At 38.5% G+C, this 11,357-nt stretch overlaps 1 non-coding gene across 1 annotated transcript; it reads right to left on the reverse strand.

Moving 5' to 3' along the window:
- Window positions 1–10,522: 10,522 nt before the first annotated feature.
- Window positions 10,523–10,603, reverse strand: TRNAL-CAG (transfer RNA leucine (anticodon CAG)). The gene has a single exon. It is a non-coding gene; the product is annotated as a tRNA-Leu (tRNA).
- Between the last annotated feature and the right edge of the window lie 754 nt (window positions 10,604–11,357).

An 11,357-nucleotide genomic window follows, 5' to 3' on the forward strand; every position in this document is an offset into this window, starting at 1 on the left:
TAGTAAATCTTAGGATTTATTTTTTAATGCATACATTCCAAACATAGTATTGGAAAACATGGGATAAATCCAATCCAGGTACAATACCTTACACATGTATTTATCGTAACTTTTGCAATTTCATCCACCTTAATCTCACCTAATACAGCTGGCCAGACAGACCCTAAGTTCTCCCAGCATGTCTATAAGAGACCCACCGAGAGAACAGATCTATCACAAACCTACCCAGCACGTCTATAAGAGACCTACCTTGAGAACAGATCTATCATAAATCTGACTATGATATTCTCGGTGAGGCTGTCTCTCACAGTCCTTCCATAATAAGAAACATTCTCAAAGACGTTCGAAGTGACTATAACGTTTGAGAAGATTTCGAAGACCCAAAGATTTGATTGATGTCCAGGTGAACCCAGCCCAAGTCAGGAGTAACAGACACATCATCCTGATTGCGTTTGGATTCATGCCCACATCAAAATAAAGAGAACATGAAGGGGGCTTGAAGAAGGATATGATATGTCCGATAATGGATTAGTATCGGGCAAATCTGGACCACTCACCAAGTATATCGAAAGAGAGAGAGAGATCACCCAGATGCCCTATTGGGTGATCCAATCTGATGGTCGTGGTCCCATTAGAATCAAAAAAATGAGAGATCTTGACCTGATAGATCCAGTTCATCTCCGATAGTGAGTCTGTGTCAAGTGTCAAATCCCACTCCTAAGGTCAGGAGCCGAGTGATCTAAACTAGTCCACTCAATTGAATGGTTGTGATGGATCTTAGGACTAGATGCTCCCTTGACCAACATAGATCCTATAAAGGAGCATCTACATATAGAAGTGCAAGTCTGAGATCTAATGACTATAGACTTTTCAAATACCTTCCTCGTTAAGAGGTTCCAAATATACTAAGGAGATTTTCTTATTTGAAAAGCCGCGACATGAGAAATAAGAATCCATAATCGGGAAGGGAATCCCAACAAAGGTTTCACCACCTTGATAATCTGTAAAATGAGTAATCGAAGAAGAGCTCGAGGCTCTACGCCAAACACATCAACCTATTTTTTTAAATATCTTTCATTTATCTTTCTTAGTATTGCTTAGCCTAGCCAAATTTTACATGGCTACTACCTAGCAACTCGCTCTACAGTATCCTAGGAGTACAAGTAAATTTCTACACCCTTAAGTTATATGACCATGATCATTTAATTCCGATTTAGCTAATCACACCTATCTCGATCGTCTATTTTGATAAACGGATCAGGTATTTATCATTTTTCTTTTGTTTATTCATTTGGTTGTTTCACAACTTATCACTTGTAATGAGCATTATTTCCAAATATTATTGAAATTGGCAATATTTTGGCTTCTTTAATTTATATGTGTATCCTTCTTCACATAAAATGTTTGTGAAAGAACAGTCCTTAAGTCCATAAACTCAAGTCTATTGTCACATGACAAAAAAAAAACTCATGTCTATTGTCACATGGCAAAAAAAAAAAAAAAAACATTCGAAAGAGCTAACCCTTACCCTTTCAAAAATTGCTTGAACAGAAGCGCAAATATGGATGGTCAAGAGGAACTTGGATCTTTGATCACAGCCTTCAATTTGTTTAGCTCAACATGGGGAAACACCAGCGATTCAGTCAAACTTTGAGTCGAGTAGACTCTAACATGCCCACACACTTTACCCACAAACAAAAACCCAATTCAGACCCTTGATCACACGAGCAGTCTAGTTTGATTAAATTGACGACAACAGAAGGTACCGAAATCTAAATCAATACAGAACTTAAGTGGACCATACGGTGTACTCTGTTGGACCTAGGCCAGTGGGGCCCACTGGTGAGCAATCACTAGTGGGTACGTCCCATGCTTATTCCGGCCTCTTCTTTTCAGTTAAATTTCAAATTCAAATATGAATTTGATTTTTGATGTGAGATAGGGATGTGATCAGATGATAAGGTCTCATCTAATCTCATCCAAACTCTCATTCCTTCCTATATAAAGGATGAGACTCTCTCTCGTAATCGATCATAAGAAATACTGAGAGTATAAAGAGAGAGATATAGTGTGCACAGTGGTCTATCCATTTTTGTTTGTCCTTGGGACGATCTAATCAGTAGATCGCAATCCGGGGCCACTTATTTGACGCAAGGGAGGACGTGAGGTCGAACACCGTCTTCCTCAAGAGGATAACTATTCCAAATCCACGGAACTTCTCTGAACTCCTCACAGAGACTTCTCGAATCCACGAGGAAAGAAAGCAGAAAATAGAAATAAATTCTAATAAATTCGAAATTGATTGATGAATAATTGATAATTCCCTAATGTGTCTCCTTACACCATTAATATAGGAAAAAAAATGAACTAAAATTCGTAATTACCAAAAATAGCAAAATTCTAACTCTAATAAAAATCCTAATTCTAATAAAACTCTTCTAAGGCCTAATTTCTAAAAATAAAAATTGCAAATAAACTTTCTTTAGAAGAGTCCTAGTATAACTAAAAGTTATTTCTAAAAGGAAAGAAAATCTGAAGCTCTAAAAATATTTAAAAAATCGGAATTACTAAAAATAGTAAAATTTTCCTAAAAATTCATTTTTGAGCTGAAAGCGCGCCTTTTTTTGATGAAACGAACAGATGCGACCCACTTTGTGGGTCGGTTCACCTCGGATGGCCCATTTCAGTAAAGATTGATAGGTTGTGCGCCCCGTAACAATACCCGGATCAAAAGTTATAGTCAATTCACGGTCCATCTTCTTTTGGCTCAACCATGCTAGGAACGTGTCTGTGACAGGTTCTACATCAGACCCCTCCACTTGAAAAAAACTCATCCTCGAGTTACACAAGAGACTTGGCACATGAGTCTGAGATAAATTCTAACGCCAATGTTCATTAGACTTTTTTTTGTACTTGACATTAAGCTTTTGAGCCGATACGATACATATACTCATGCTTTCCTTGACTTGACTAATATCGATTAATTCCTTCACATTTGTCTTCAAGATTTCATATTTTTTCTGATAATGTGGGCAATTAGCCGGACTTGCCCTTGTGATGGGATCAACGTAATTTTGCATATCTCGTATGGGAGGTAATTTATTAGGGAGTTCATCGAGCACAACCCCCTTGAACTCCTGCGATACTGGTTCCAAATCCTTTAGGATATTCACAAGCTCCACATATTTTTTCTCTTCAACTACTGCATATATGTCTCCCGTTTTCTCATATTGTTTAACAAAGGCCTGCTCAGTCATGAGAGATTGTCCCTCCACTTTAGAAGTCTTGAGTTGGCTCACCATTCCCATAGGGGTCACATGTTTTCCACTGATGAATCATGTGGTTTGTTGCAACTCCGTTTTGACTTGGTCACCTCTCGACGACAAATAATAGGATTTCTCTGCATAACCCTTTAATGATTGGTTATCTTGTCAATAATTTTGATTTTGTTGGAATAATACATGATCGTAATTGGTAGGGAAGAATCGCATGCACAATAACTTCTTCATCCGCGACCATATGCGGATTGGCGCCTTCATCCGTCTCGTTCGCTCGAGTTGAAGTTGTTCCCACCAATCTGAAGCTCTGCCCATCAACTTGTAGGCCACGAGTTTAACTTTCTTTTCTTCCATTATGTTCATGTAGTCGAAGAAACGTTCGACTTTAAGCAACCAATCGAGGAAGTCCTTGAAGTAAAGTTGATCATTAAAACTAGGAAGATCGACTTTTATCTTGAATTCTTGATCCATCCGATCCATCTGATCAATGGCTCGTGTAGGATGCTGTAAAACCATGTCGCTAGATCCCACTTTATTAGGAGTGATCCTGTGGTTCACTGATAGCGTCGCCCTACGATCAATATGATTACGAATTCTAGCAATTGTTGATGGTGGATCACCACCATGAACACGGAGCTACCCTAGGGCCTCCGTCAAACGATCCGCCATGCGATCGATGGAAGCCTGCAGCCCTTGCATGGCTTGCCGATTCTCTCGCCGTGCTGCTTCGAAAGCTGCCGCCGTTAAAGGTAAATTCCCTAGAACACCGCCCATGGGATTATTGCCTGACCCGTCATTAGAAGTCATCAATCCGAGGAGAAACCTCGCTCTGATACCAAACTGACGCAGGGGAGGACGTGAGGTCGAGCACCGTCTTCCTCAAGAGGATAACTATTCCGAATCCACGGAACTTCTCTGGACTCCTCACAGAGACTTCTCGAATCCACGAGGAAAGAAAGCAGAAAATAGAAATAAATTCTAATAAATTCGAAATTGATTGATGAATAATTGATAATTCCCTAATGTGTCTCCTTACACCATTAATATAGGAAAAAAAATAAACTAAAATTCGTAATTACCAAAAATAGCAAAATTCTAACTCTAATAAAAATCTTAATTCTAATAAAACTCTTCTAAGGCCTAATTTCTAAAAATAAAAATTGCAAATAAACTTTCTCTAGAAGAGTCCTAGTATAACTAAAAGTTATTTCTAAAAGGAAAGAAAATCTAAAGCTCTAAAAATATTTAAAAAATTGAAATTACTAAAAATAGTAAATTTTTCCTAAAAATTCATTTTTGAGCTAAAAGCGCGCGTTTTTTGAATCCGAAGTGAATCGACCCACTTTGTGGGTCGATTCACCTCGGATGGCCCATTTCAGTAAAGATTGATAGGTTGTGCGCCACGTAACGAAACCCGGATCAAAAGTTATAGTCAATTCACTCCCATCTTCTTTTGGCTCAACCATGCTAGGAACGTGTCCGTGACAGGTTCTAATCAGACCCCTCCGCTTGAAAAAAACTCGTCCTCGAGTTACGCAAGAGACTTGGCACATGAGTCTGAGATAACTTCTGACGCCAATGTTCATTAGACTTTTTTTTGTACTTGACATTAAACTTTTGAGCCGATACGATACATATACTCATGCTTTCCTTGACTTGACTAATATCGATTAATTCCTTCATATCTGTCTTCAAGATTTCATATTTTTTCTGATAATGTGGGCAATTAGGCGGACTTGCCCCTGCTATGGGATCAACGTAATTTTGCATATCTCGTATGGGAGGTAATTTATTAGGGAGTTCATCGAGTACAACCCCCTTGAACTCCTGCGATACTGGTTCCAAATCCTTTAGGATATTCACAGGCTCCACATATTTTTTCTCTTCAACTACTGCATATATGTCTCCCGTTTCCTCAGATTGTTTAACAAAGGCCTGCTCAGCCATGAGAGATTGTCCCTTCACTTTAGAAGTCTTGAGTTGGCTCACAGTTCTCATAGGGGTCACATGTTTTCCACTGATGAATCCTGTGGTTTGTTGCAACTCCGTTTTGACTTGGTCACCTCTCGCCGACAAATAATAGGATTTCTTTACATAACCCTTTAATGATTGGTTATCTTGCCAATAATTTTGATTTTATTGGAATAATACATGATCGTAATTGGTAGGGAAGAATCGCATGCACAATAACTTCTTCATCCGCGACCACATGCGGATTGGCGCCTTCATCCGTCTCGTTCGCTCGAGTTGAAGTTGTTCCCACCAATCTAAAGCTCTGCCCGTCAACTTGTAGGCCACGAGTTTAACTTTCTTTTCTTCCATTATGTTCATGTAGTCGAAGAAACGTTCGACTTTAAGCAACCAATCAAGGAAGTCCTTGAAGTAGAGTTGACTATTAAAACTAGGAAGATCGACTTTTATCTTGAATTCTTGATCCATCCGATCCATCTGATCAATGGCTCATGTAGGATGCTGTAAAATCATGTCGCTAGATCCCACTTTATTAGGAGTGATCCTGTGGTTCACTGATAACGTCGCCCTACGATCAATATGATTACGAATTCTAGCAATTGTTGATGGTGGATCACCACCATGAACACGGAGCTGCCCTAGGGCCTCCGCCAAACGATCCGCCATGCGATCGATGGAAGCTTGCAGCCCTTGCATGGCTTGCCGATTCTCTCGCCGTGCTGCTTTGAAAGCTGCCGCCGTTAAAGGTAAATTCCCTAGAATACCGCCTATGGGATTATTAATGGGTCGCAAAAGTTTTGGGTCAAGCTGATAATTGTCTTTTTGATGCAGGGGAAGGACGTGAGGTCGAGCACCGTCTTCCTCAAGAGGATAACTATTCCGAATCCACGGAACTTCTCTGGACTCCTCACAGAGACTTCTCGAATCCACGAGGAAAGAAAGCAGAAAATAGAAATAAATTCTAATAAATTCGAAATTGATTGATGAATAATTGATAATTCCCTAATGTGTCTCCTTACACCATTAATATAGGAAAAAAAATAAACTAAAATTCGTAATTACCAAAAATAGCAAAATTCTAACTCTAATAAAAATCCTAATTCTAATAAAACTCTTCTAAGGCCTAATTTCTAAAAATAAAAATTGCAAATAAACTTTCTCTAGAAGAGTCCTAGTATAACTAAAAGTTATTTCTAAAAGGAAAGAAAATCTAAAGCTCTAAAAATATTTAAAAAATCGGAATTACTAAAAATAGTAAAATTTTCCTAAAAATTCGTTTTTGAGCTGAAAGCGCGCCTTTTTTGATGAAACGGACAGATGCGACCCACTTTGTGGGTCGGTTCACCTCGGATGGCCCATTTCAGTAAAGATTGATAGGTTGTGCGCCCCGTAACGATACCCGGATCAAAAGTTATAGTCAATTCACGGTCCATCTTCTTTTGGCTCAACCATGCTAGGAACGTGTCTGTGACAGGTTCTACATCATTATTTCATAGGATCAGAGGCGTGAATAGATCCATCTACTCCAGTAGTAGATAGGCGAGCCGTTGGAGCGTCAATATTCCGTTTTATGAGAGTTCCAAAACTCGTGTAGACCATCAGATCTTGAGGGCTCACCTTCCACGCTTCCCATTAGTGGTATCAGAGCTTTCAATGGCGGACTCCGATTATTTTCATCTAAAAAGGTAAGTGGTCCATCCTTTCTTTTTGAATTGGAATCCATGGTTTTCGGATAGTATTGGATTAGTATGTGCACGTATAAAATTTAGTGGGCAGTACCCTCTATAGTTCGTCAGGACAGTGGGAGGACATCTCAGCAGACTCCTGAATTACGTCGAAGCGAAAGAGAATTGATTCCCTGAAGATACTTCGATATTGAGGGGCAAACATTCTCTTGCGTTGCAGTTGATGATGATGAACCTGATTCGTATTAGGATGCATTATTATCTTCTAACTCGATCGATTGAGTGAATGCTATGGACGAAGAGGTCGCTTCCATGGAGAAGAATAAAGTCTGGGAACTTTTTAATCTGTCTTCCAATCGCAAAGCGATAGGTAATAAATGGGTACTAAAGATCAAAAGAAAGGTAGATGGTACAATGGACAAGTATAAAGCACGATTAGTTACTAAAGGTTTTACACAAAAAGAAGGCATTGATTACGAAGAGACCTTTTCACCTGTTGTAAAGTTCTCCTCAATCCGCATGATCTTGTCCATTGTCGCAAGTTTAAACTTAGAGTTATATCAGATAGATGTAAAGATCACATTCTTAAAAGGTGACTTGGATGAAGAAATATACATGCAACCAGTGTTCGAGTTGTCAGTATCGCTACAAGTTTCGCTGACCAGAGATAAAGATATAATATCGTTATCGCCAATAATATCGCCGATAACCAGAAATGCAAGGAAAAAGAGGGAAACATGAGGAAAACGATGAAATTTTTCAGTGAAACTTCAAGACATGCCTAAATACACATATTTACATATTTAGGAATAAAAAATTGCGAAAAGAATACATTACATAGTTTTCATTTAATGGGACCCAAAAAGCATGCAATGCCATAAAAAATCACTTCAATAGCAATCAAAATGAGTTTATATATTACAAATGCAGTTAGCATATAGTAATTAAGACACATAAAAGTAAATGAACTCAAAGATGCCAAATCAAGGATGAATTGGATTATCCAATCCGTGTGGTTTTTGCATGATAGAGAAGTACATGTGGCAAAATCTATCATAATCTTAACCGTGTTTTTGCTTCATCAAGATCTGTGTAACTTGATCAAGAGGTTGAATGGACAAAAAAAAAAAAAAAACTATTACAATGGCCCTATGAAGTTTTTAATGGCGGGCATTTAATCACCACTGTTTCCCTTACTGTGGTCCACTTGAGATGCAGATTTGTCTCATTTTGGACTCATGCCTTAAAATTATCTATCAAAATAAATGGACAACATTGATAAAATATTTACCACTATGATGGCCCCACAGAACATGGATCCATCAATCCATGGATCCGAACAAGTCATACGTGCGCACCATATAAATCAGTATGCTTATCGTACTGAGTCAACTTTGTGGGGCCCATAAGTTTTGGAGCAAGCTAATATTTATGTTTTCCCTTCATCTAGGTCTATTAGACTTTATGAACAAATTGGATGGAAAATAAACATCATAATGGGCCCCAGGAAAGCTTCAACGGTGGATATCATTCCCACCACAACTTCATGTGGTGTGGACCACTTGAGCCTCATATCTGGCAACATTTTGGGCTTATTCCCTATAATAACATATCAAAATGGATGGACGATGTAGATAAAACAAATATATCATGGTGGGCCTTACAGAGCCCTGACAGGACCATCCATCTCTGGGCTCTCGATCTGCGCCAAGGCCGATTTCCCCAGAAGCAAAGTTATCGGGATAACTTTTTGAGAGCTCATCATATGTAATGTGAGTCCAAAATTTGAACGGTCTAAGTGATGCAGCACTCCATGAAACCTCTATGATTCAACTTTTGCTTTCATCTAAGACTTCAATGGACCATTTATAAAAGAAAACATTTTACCCACACACGAAAACCCAATTCAGACCCTTAATCACACGAGCGGTTTGGTTTGATTGAATTGACGACAACAGAAGGTACCGAAATCTAAATCAATACAAAACTTAGGTGGACTATATGGTGTACACTGTTGGACCTAGGCCAATGGGGCCCACTCGTGAGCAATCACTAGTGGGTACGTCCCATGCTTATTCCAGCCTCTTTTTTTCAGTAAAATTTCAAATTCAAATATAAATTTGATTTTTGATGGGAGATAGGGATGTGATCGGATGATATGGTCTCATCCAATCTCATCCAAACTCTCATTCCTTCCTATATAAAGCATATCATCTCTTCTTTCGTTGAAAGTTTAGGGCCTGTTTGTTTTTTAAAGAAACGGAAAATACCTGGGAAATAGTAATTATTATAATTTTACTGCGTTTGAAAACTCATGGGAACTTGTGCTTGTGAAATTGGTTCAAAAGATGTAATTTTAATTTTTGAACTGTAAGGTAATGCGAATGATATATCCATTCCGTCAGTTTGTTTTATTACAATATTTTGGAGCATGATATAAAAAATGAATCAGATCTAACACTCAAGTGGCCCACGCCAAAAGAAACAGTGGCCGTGAAAGTTTTTAATGGTAAGTATTTGATTTCCTTTTTTGTATGACGTGATCCAATTGAGTATTGGATATGCCTCAATTTTTTATTGATGCTATGAATTCAACTGAAATAATGGATGAACGGTGTAGATAAGCAAAATTCATCACAGTGGGACCCACAGATATTTTATATTATTCTTGGTTTGCGTGTCAAAAAGTAAGTAGTCTCATCCAATCTCATCCAAACTCTCATTCCTTCCTATATAAAGGATGAGACTCTCTCTCGTAATCAATCATAAGAAATACTAAGAGTATACAGAGAGAGATATAGTGTGCACAGTGGTCTGTCCATTTTTACTTGTCCTTGGGACGATCTAATCCATAGATCGCAATCCAGGGCCACTTATACCGTAAGATCAGAAGTGTGAATAGATCCATCTGCTCCTGTAGTAGATAGGCGGGCCGTTAGAGCGTCAATCTTCTGCTTTGTGAGGGTTTCAAAACTCATGTAAACCATCGGATCTTGAGGGCTCACCTTCCGCACTTCTCATCATACACTTAGCAGTTTTGAGAACTATTTTGCTTTGTTCCCATTAGTGTGACCTGTGCAAGTTTTTAATTGTCATTATATTTTATATGTATAATTCAAATGAGGATTCTCACGTTACGAATGATGAAAGACGAAGTAGACTTTACATGTACACAAGATGGATCCCACGGAAGTTGAGTGTTTTATCAAAACAATTGTTGTAGACGATTCCCTTACCAATGAAACCATCACATCCGTCGATGGGACCCACGGGGGAAGCATAGCATTGAAAAATAAATAAATATGCCCATCACATAGGGTAAAGGTCAAGACCAATCCATGGGTGGGACCCGCAAGGGAAGCATAGTAATGGAAAGGAAATAAATAAATAAACCCATCACATAAGCGAAAGGTCAGGATCAATCCATGGGTGGGACCCACAAGGAAAGCATAGCAATGAAAAAAACCAAAAAGCAGGTGTTCAGGATCAGTGAACCCTCGTAGAAGCAGAAGGGAAGGATCAATCCATGGTGTCACAATGCAAAATGAAGGTAAGCTAGCTTACTAGAGAGATAAAAAAAGTATATTTTGTCAAGAATGGGATTCGAACCCATGCCCTTTCGGACCAGTACCTGAAACTGGCGCCTTAGACCAACTCGGCCATCTTGACTACACTGTAAGAGTAATGTTTTAATTAGATAAACAATATTACATGGGTAATCAGATACAGCATGCTTGACTCAGCCAGCATTTGAAGGTGCCAAAAATCATTCCTAATCAGGATCTCCCACAATCCATCATGACGGGCTAATGTTGGGAGTTTTTCCTGTAAAAAAAGATCCATTATTTCTCTTCTCGACCATTCAGTGAAAGACTGGGCTCATTTGGTATCTCTAGTCTAATCGAATAAAAGCTTTTCAAATAAGATAAACTCTAATAAGATCTTTTGTATTAAAATTACTTTTTCAAAATTGAAAAAGAAAAAATACTCCAATTTAAATAAGCACGTTTCCTAAAATGTCAAATAAGATCTCTCACTCTCTCTCTTTAAGATGATGTCATTTTTAAAGATTATAAGAATTCCACTATAAGAATAATCTGGACCCTTGTTTCGGTGGATCTCACCATATATGGATAGATTGTGCCTCAAATAGAGAAAATGAATAGTTACAATCTTCATATTTTAAGACATTTGAGTGATCCATTATGTTGGACACTGGATGTGAATTGTCCATCATATGAACCCCACCTTTGATGTGAACCGTTTATCGTGTGAGCCAAACCTTCAAGTAAGCTTTCTTAGATGTGGACCATTCATTATTAGGGGCGTGGACCATCCATTATGTGGGGCCCACCTCGATATATGTCATCCATCATTTGGGCCCACCATCAATGATATTTGTCCTTTATGTGGGGCCCATCAA

The sequence above is a fragment of the Magnolia sinica genome, chromosome 19, assembly GCF_029962835.1.
Source record: "Magnolia sinica isolate HGM2019 chromosome 19, MsV1, whole genome shotgun sequence".
NCBI classification, from domain to species: domain Eukaryota; kingdom Viridiplantae; phylum Streptophyta; class Magnoliopsida; order Magnoliales; family Magnoliaceae; genus Magnolia; species Magnolia sinica.